Source organism: Orycteropus afer, unplaced genomic scaffold (genome assembly GCF_000298275.1).
Source record: "Orycteropus afer afer isolate SDZICR_OR568_19922 unplaced genomic scaffold, OryAfe1.0 scaffold00094, whole genome shotgun sequence".
Taxonomy (NCBI): domain Eukaryota; kingdom Metazoa; phylum Chordata; class Mammalia; order Tubulidentata; family Orycteropodidae; genus Orycteropus; species Orycteropus afer.
Genome location: NW_006921681.1, coordinates 998,087 through 1,006,888, shown reverse-complemented (window position 1 = coordinate 1,006,888; position 8,802 = coordinate 998,087). Strand labels below are relative to the sequence as shown.

The following is an 8,802-nucleotide window of genomic DNA, read 5'->3' as shown; positions in this document are numbered from 1 at the left end:
GGGTCAGCCCGGTGCCCTTGAAGGGGGCGGGCAGCGCGCTCTGCTCTTGGCGCGGGCACCCCGCGCTCTGGTCCGGCTGCCGCGCGCCTCGGGGCCCCAGGGCGCGCTGGGTGGGGCTGGAGCGAGGCGGGGACAGGCAGCGCTTGGGGGACCGTCGAGCTCCAGGGCTGAACGGGTTCCCTTTGGGCCCACGAAGACTCAGGGCTGGAGCGCACGGCCTCGGGTTCCCGCTCCCCTTCCCCGGCCGCTGTGGCCGCCGCTCCCGAGCACTTTGCCCCGGCCGCCGGAGCCCTCCTGGCGCGCCCTAGAGCCAGCTGCTGTTTGCAGCCCCTGGTCGCCCAGGGTAGTGGCGTTCCCAGACCACCCGGGTTTGGCCAGGGGCCTGACGGACACCCCAGGGGCACCGCCCCTGCCCTGCCAGCTCTCTCTTAGAATTCAGCCTAAATACATCTTTGACCTGCAGGATGTCTTAGTTAACTGCTCGGTGTTTGTTTGGGACGTTTCCTCTCCTGGCACAGCTGGGCTGTGCCTCACCGTTCATCTTCCCTTCCTTTTGAGGACTGCATTAGTTCCCAGCTTCCCACGACCACGTCTGGGCCTCTCGTGGGCTTCTGAGAGACTCAAGGGTCCTGCCCTGGCCGGGAAATATTCTGTCTCGACCCAGGAGCACCTTCCCCAAGAGAAAAAATATCTTACCAATGGACACTCCAACTCCTGTTCTGCAGGAGATGAGCAACTGAGGACAGACCAGGGACTCAACAGGCTGTCCAGCATCTGCTCAATGAGGGGCTTCTTACCCAGGCCACGCCCCCCTGGGCCCCTCTCTCCACACCCTTGCCTCCCTACTTGTTGGTTTGCTCAGTGGCTTTAAAGGTGGGTCTGAGGCTCCTCTGGCAGCCTGGCCAACCCTGCCTTTCAGATACTCAGGCCAAGTTTACCAAGAGCCTACAGGAGCAAGGGGAGTAGGGTGGGGTGGCTTCTGTGTGTTGCTTGGACAATAGTTGACTGTTGCATGCTGGGTTGATGGAATCAGGCCTAGTCCCTGGAGGGGCATATGGAGGCCTGAGCACAAGGACACTGAGGCTGTTGTCCACCCCCGAGCCTGACTCTTTTGGAGCAGTATCTAGCTCATGGTGGTGTTTAGGGCATGGCCCGTTTGTGGTACTGATGGGGCAATCGGCATCTGAACGTGTGTTTACAGGCCCATTTCTGGAATTCACTGACCTCCCCCCACCCTATGGAGTTCCCTGCCTCCTTTCCCATCTCCTGCTCTGGCTGTCAGGGTGCACGCTCCTAGTTATCAGCATGCAGAGCTTGAGGAGGGAAGAAAGCCAAGGAAGGTGACCCCAACTCTGGGCTCCTAACTCACTCCTTGAGCCCAAGTGTCCTGAAACCACCATCCTCCCTCTCCCTCCTCTCTGTGTCCCTGGGCTCCAGACCTGGACAAGATGGGTGGGAGGGTGTTCCCAGAGCCTCCAGGAACTCCCCCAAAGCCCTGCAGAGGAGAGGTCCTGCTCTGATATCTCTAGTCTGAGGATTCGGCCCAAACCATCAGGGAGACAAGATGCACCACCTTCTGAACATGCATCAAGTCTTCTGGCTCTCCCAGCTCCTCTCCACCTTCTTGGTCCAGGCCACTGTTGGGACTTGTCCCCTCCAGAGCCTCTGAATTAGTCCTCACTGTGGCCCTCTACAGGCCACCCTCCACTCAGCAGCCAGGTCACCTTTGTAAATCCTCCACACCTCCTGCCACGTACTGGCCTCCTTGTTGCTCTGGAACCCACCAAGGCTGGTCTTGCCTTTGGGTATGGGCTGTGACCTCTGCCTACCTGCACTTCCCTCTGGTCTTTGCCTGGCTGTCTCCTTCAAATGGCTACATGGGGAGGCCTTCTTGATCCCGGGCTCAAATGTGATCCCATCCTGTATCTTTCTAGCCAAGTTCTCTGTTTTGTTTTCTTGGCAGCACTTATACTCTCTGGAATGTCCTTTTTTTTTTTTTTTCTTTTTCTTTTGTTATTCTGCAATATTCTTATAAGTTTACATCTGTGTTTGTGGTCTCCCCTCAAGATCTTCCTCTTGGCTCAGCACCTCACACCGTGGGGCTCCAGACGAGGTTGTGGTCTCAGTGTCACACCTAGGTGACCTAGGTCCGGGTCTCATGTCTCTTCCCAGCGCTGGTCAGTGGCCTCTCAGCCCTCCACTATTTCCGCCCTGCAGCCCTGGGCCCAAGCTCCATGACCCATAGGAACCAGGAACCACACGCTTTCAAGACACTGCAGTTTGTGGCTGGAGGAGCTGGTGTTTTGGGTGCTGTCACACAAATGTTTAAAAATGCTTAGTAGTGGACGTGTTACTTGTCAAATCTTATCTTTGACTCTGCCCTGCCTCCCACAACCCCTTGGCATTTCTCTAGCACAGTGGTGCTATCATTTCCCACCTGGGGCCTTGGCCCCACCACTCTCTGGCAGTGCCCAGCATTCCCCTGTTGGTGAGGCAGAGGGTGAGTCTGCTCCAAGGAGAGGGCATGGTGGGTGCCCACTTCTCCTGGTGCAGGGACTTGCAGCTGCCAAATTCTAGGAGTTGGAGGGCTAGTTAAAATAAGAGTTTGAGAGTCAGGCAATGAGACTGTGAATGCAAGCTCTGCTGCTGATCAGCTGAGTGACTTGGGCCACCTCCCCAGCCTCCCTGCCTCAGTGTCCCCATTTGTAGAATGAGGATATAGCACTTCCTACCTCATAGAGGGTCATTATGAGGGCTGGTGAGATGGTACATGTGGAACGTTTAGGTCACAGTGCCCAGCCCATAAGAGGTGCCCCATCAACAGTGGCTGCTAGAATTAGCACCATCCAAGGGGGGCAGGTGCTCTGCCTTTCCCAAGGAAATGCTTCCGAGACTTGCACCCTCATCCAGTAAGCTGTGGGAGTTGGGACTAGGCTGGAGGAGGGCTGGGAATGCAAATCTCATGATGGGGCTGGTGGCAGCGAGGGGTGGGGCTCGGCAACCCTGGCCTTTTCCTTAGAAGATGTGGCCCTGACCCTGTTAGGGCTGACACTGGGTTGGCCCTCCTCAATCACAGCCAGAGGGGTAGGTCGCCCTGAGCTGGGGAGTTTGTCCCTTTCCCTCGCTGGGCAATGTAGCCACTCTGGACTCAATGCCACTTGACTGGCCCATGCCCCTCATGCCCATAGGACTAAATTCAGTCTTGTGAACATCTTAGTCTTCCCTCAGGCCAGGGGCCAGGAGGGATGACAGCCATGATTCCTATGGGCTTATGTGGGTTGGGAAGGGTTCCAGGGTGCCTGATGCTATATAATATCCTTTTCTGTGAGGAGAGAAAAAAAGTGACTAGCATACTTTTCCCAGTGACTTGGCCAGTGGGATATTCACCTCACTTTGAATTGATTAAGGACCAAGATCCTTCTGTCATTTTATCCATTCATTCACCTACCCACCCAAACATCTACCCATCCAACCACAAAACTAATTAACCATCCACCTGCCCCACTCACCATGCATCTAACCACCATCCCATTCACCCATTCGTTCATCCACCTCCTTCTACCACCTGTCCATCTATCCTTTCATCCACCATTCATCTTCTTGTCCATCCACCTGTCTGTCTACCCTCCATCCATCCATTCATCCATCTATCCATTCACTATATGTTCATCCATCCACTGTCTATCCGTTCGTTTGTCCATCTGTCCATCCATCCATCCACTATATATATGTTCATCCACTATCCATTTGTCCGTCCATCCATCCATCCATCCATCCGTCCATCCATCCATCCATCCATCCGTCCATCCATCCATCTACTCACCTATCCATCTATATCCATCAACCGTCTGTCTGTCCCACCATCCATCCATCTTGTCAACATAGATTTCTTGGCATCTTCTCTTAGCCAGCTACTGAACGTAAAATGTGGTGTCTAACTTTCTGAGGCTTCTGCCTTGTCTGTGGCTCTGCCTTTGTTACCTCTTCCTGTCTCTCTCTCTCATTCAGTGTCTCTCCCTTTCTCCTTTCTGTCTGTCTTGGTCTTGTGTCTGTTGGTCTTTGTCGTCTCAAGTCTTCTCTCATGATTCTCTCTGTCTGGCATCCCTCTCTGTCCCTCTTGTGACCCCGCTTCTCCCTGTCTCTCCAGGACTGTCTCCCCACCCTTCCCATCCTTGTCTCGTTTTCTTTCTCCCTGCCAGTGCTGTGGGCCTGCTAGGGGGCTTCTCCCTGCGTGCCCTGGTCCCCATCTTGTTCTCTCCCAGACTCCAATCACTTCCGGTAAAAGCCCCATCATTACCCCCCTTTCTCCAACCCAGAGCTCACAGGACTGATGCTTTCCTCTGATGAGACGCCAGTGAGGTGATGTCTGGGTTTTGTTAAATATCATAAATGAATTATTAATCCTCTCTTGGGCAGGAACACTGCTCCCCATTATCAGCATAGAGCCTGTGGCTTGCAGGGTGTGGGGTGGTCCAAGGATTGATGGGAAGCCTTAGTCGTGGCAACCCCATTTTTGGTCAGCCTTGGGGTGGCCTGGAGAACTCTGGCCCAGCAGTGCCAGAACTGGGACAACAGCCTTGGAAGGACCCCTGCCCCCTTTTCTTCATCATTTGCCTTCCTGACCCTCCTGGGCATTTCTGAGCTCTGCCTGCTGCTCACTAAGTACCTATTGGGCATCCTATGGGGACTTTTCATTTGCAGTTTCTAATTCTCTCCATAACCCCATGGGAAAGGCAGTATTAGGCCTATTTTACAGATGAAGACCCATGGTGAGAGGTGAGGGGCTTGCTGAAGTGACCTACGAGGGAGGTGTGCTGACTTGAACCTGTGTTCCTCTGGTCCTCCTGATGTCCAGGTGGTCCTGGTCCCTGCTTGGTGCTGGGATTGGGGAGGGAGAGACAGAAGGAGCTCCCTCTCCAGGCCCCAGAGGGACTGTTCAGCTGGGACCCATTGCTGGCAGACCCTAGTGATGGAGCTCTTGGCCTGGCTCCTGGCTCATCCCCCTCCCAGATCCTTGTTATACACTCCAGAGTTAGATGACCATCATGTTTCCTGAATAATCATATGCTTTTGCTTTACTCTGGTCACCTTGTGTTTGCAAACCTCACTGGTGGCTGCATTCTGGGTCCCTCTGCACCAGGCTCTGCTGCCTCCCCTCCCCAGGGCGTGGGAGCAGGAGCTGGGGAAGGGACCATGACTCATGAACGTGTACAAGGGGGATTTGTGGTGGACTGGCCTTGTGACCTCAGAGACTGGCCTGAGTCGTCTTTGTGTCCCAGGGCACAGCCCGAATTTGGCACACAGACTGTGCTTTAAACATGCTCGTTGAGTGAATGTGGGGTATCTGTGAATTCTGGAAAGGTCACAGGCTGGAGGGAGAGGTCAGGGAAGGGATATAGTGTCTAGATCTGCCTTCCTGAATTCAAACCTGGCTCTGCTACCTGCAGCTGTGAAACTGAGATATGGGCAAGCTTTGAGATTCTCTGGGCCTCAGTTTTCTCATCTGCAGAATGAGGATAATAATTGTATCTGTGTCCCAGGATTGCTGTGTGGTTTAGATGGATTGATATACACTAAGTGCTTTGATCAGGTGGAGGGGCCATGTACATATTGGCTCTGGTCACTCTGATAATGTTTTACCTTGAGAAGAACCCACACAGCTCACCGGCTGCAGCCTGTCCTGGCTGAGCCTAGGCCAGCCTGGCGTCCAGCAGGGAGGAGCTGGGGGGAGAGGGTGAGCTGAGGAAAAAATAGCAGACAGTCCTTCCCCCTGCTCCCTCCAGGCTGCATCCCTACTCCCTCCTCTCTCCCTGTCCCCAAGCAGCCTCTCCATCCTCTTCCATAGGCCTTCCCAAATGCAGGAGGTAGGCGATAACAAGGCTAATGGGTCCTAATTATAGCCCAGCTTGGATCAATAGGGTGCCAGGTGGGACAGCAGGACCTGGAAGGTCAGGGAGGCCTGAGATGTGGCTCCTCCTCACCCAGGGGGCTCACCCTGGGTGGGCAGGCCAGGGTCTTCAGTCAGGCATGGTGGGCTCCCACCTGAGCTATTGGCTGTGTGCTCTGAGTCTTCGTACCTGTGAACTTTGGCTCTCTGTGCCTGCCAAGTGGGCTGCATGGATAGCCCCAGGAAGGGCTGCTGGGATGGGACTCCTGGCCTCTAATTTTTCCTCTAGGTGGGAGAGGGAGGATGGGCCTGAGTGAAGTCCAGGTGAGTGGGGGTGGGGGGAGAGGTAATGTCACAGGCCAGCCCCAGAGTCTTCTCAGGGCCACAAGAGCTGTATGGGCAAGCAGAGGGGCCTGTCAGGATGGGGGTGGGCAGGGCCAAATCCCCATCCTTGTGTCCAGCCCTGGAACCTCCTTGGAGAGGGGGATTGGACCAGGTGGACAGACCTGGGCTGGGAGGTCTTCTGGGGGCTGGAGGAGGGATCTGTCTGTGGGTGGAGAGTCTGAGTATGGGGTCCTGGGGGGCCCCCCTCTTACCCTTCTCATGCAGGGCAAGGAGCAGCACATGACTGATCTCAGGTTTTTTTCCAGAACGTACTCACAGCCACCTGCCCTCTTGTCTGTTCTGGTTAGTCGGTCAGTCAGTCACTGTGTGGGCTGGGCTGAACATCCCAGGTCTGAGGGACCACCCTATTAGGAGGTGCAGGGATGGCAAAGTGGGGAGGAGGGAACAGGAGGGAGGGCCCCCCAGGATTGCATCAGCCTGGAGCCCTTACATAACCAGTGGTGTGCCGCCTAGGTGTGGGGGTGGTTCTCCCCAGGCATCTCCTGCAGCTGGGGGTGGCAGAGGCAGAGGTGGCCGGTGAATGGGCTGGATGGGCATTTGCACCTCCCCAGCCCTCTTTCCTTCTAGTCCCATCACTGCCCCCAGGACCCATCACTGTCACCCAGTACCTGTCACTGCCTTCTCAGGATTACCACTACTTCCCCATGACCCATCACTGTTTCCCAGGACCTGTCACCCACACCCCAGAGGCCCCTCACTCCAGGACCTCTCACTGTCCCCTAGGACCTGTTACTGTCCCCTGGGACCCTTGTTCCAGGTCTCCCCGTCCAAGATGAGCTGCTTTCCTTTCCCCATGCTGGGGGTCCCTGTGTACATTCTCAACCGCTCCCTCGGACCCCTGCCTCTTCCACCTCAGGGCTTTAAGGGCTGGGCCTCGGGATCTTGCAGAATCTGGCCCACATGAAACCCAGCTTGGGGACTAGCTCCTCCCTGCTGAGTCCTCTGAGTGCTGGAGACCTGGCCGAGCCCTCCCTACCGCCAGTCATTCTCAGCAGTGCCCCTGTCTGCCAGGACAGCATGCCCTAGCCAGTCCCTGGGAATGCCTGGTGCTGTGGCTGTGCTGGGGCCACCCCTCTGCAGCTGCTCCCCCTCCCGCTTTGGGCTTGCCTCTCTTCATCTCTGTGTTTGCCAGCAGCCCTCTGGATAGGGCGAGGCTGGGACTTGGGCATGAGATGACCTCCCTCTCACTCCTTGCTTCCCTGGCCATGGTCCCCCAAAGCCTGGCTGCCCTGGGGCTCGAGGGATGGGCCCTGGTGCATAGTGGGCTCTATCTTCCCATGGTGGGCTGGCACGTGTAAGCACCAGCCTTGTGGGCACAGGGTGGGAGAGTGTGTCAGCACCCTCTAGGAGTGGGGTGGCTGTGTGGCAGGGCAATGGGAGCCCAAGAGTCTCAGGGTGGAGCCTTTCCCCTTTGTCCCACTGGGGCGCTGAGAAGGGTCAGGGGCTGGTGGGTGGGGCCTGTGTGGAGGAGGGGAGGCAGAAAGGCCAGCACTGTCCACACTGGGGTGGGTTCTGGTGTGCACACGTGTGCCCATGCATCTGCACGTGGCTGCGTGTATGCTGTATAAGCCATATGTTGAATGACCGTGATGTTGTGCACTGAAAAAAAACTTTTTTTGGGGTGGTTCTGTTTCTTTAAACTTGATCCAGTGAGAAAAATGCTGACCCTATCCTGGATGAAGTTCTTAGGTGGCCATGACATCTCACCCTCCTTCAGTTCACCTGAGTTTGGTCATGCTCCAGGTCTCAGTTGACAGTGGATTCTGAGGTTCCCTGTGTGTTTTTTCCCCACCTCATCCAGGCTGGGCTGGGGATCCCAGCTGGCTTTTCTTTTTGCCTACTCAGCCTCCCCCAGCTATCTCTGGGGTGCACATGAGTGTGGTGCCTGGGGTCATGGGTAGGAGGGGGTCTTTCCTAAACTGAGTCCAGGCCAGCTGGCTGTGAGTGCTTGGGACCAGGGCCTGGTGTGGAAGGTGGCTGTCTATGGACCTCTCTTCAGCCCCTTCAGCTGAGGGGTGAATAGATGTATGTCCACTGTGGGGATCTCTGGTGACTTCTTGTTGCCATGTACCCCTATAGGACCCTATCTGACTCTTCCCTCTGACCTACATCTCCAGGTTCTGCTGCCCTTCTCCACTGCCACTTTCCCATGAGGTCACACCTCAAGCCCCCTGAGTAGCCCACTGGGACCCCAACCCCTGGTTTACAGTAAGGAAGCAGGTCCACCCTCCTCCCTCTGGGGGGTGGCATGGAGCCCACAATGTGGCTCTTCTCAAAGACACCCTACCTCTCAAACACAGCCCCTGTTCTTTCTTTTTTCTTTCTTTCTTTTTTTTATTGTGATTTGGGTGAAGATTTACAGAGCAAATTCACTTTCCATACAGCAGTTCACATACACTTTGTCTCATGACGTTGACCACAGTTTACCACAATGCAACAGCTCCCCTCCCACTTCCTCCCCATAGTTACCTCTTCCCAGTGTCCATCCCTCCATGCCCTCTTGCCCCCTG

General features: G+C 55.7%; 1 protein-coding gene across 1 annotated transcript in view; it reads left to right on the top strand.

The window, feature by feature from the left end:
* CHD5 (chromodomain helicase DNA binding protein 5) overlaps positions 1-8,802 on the top strand; it is an 88,772-nt gene that overhangs the window by 387 nt on the left and 79,583 nt on the right. The window lies entirely within an intron of this gene.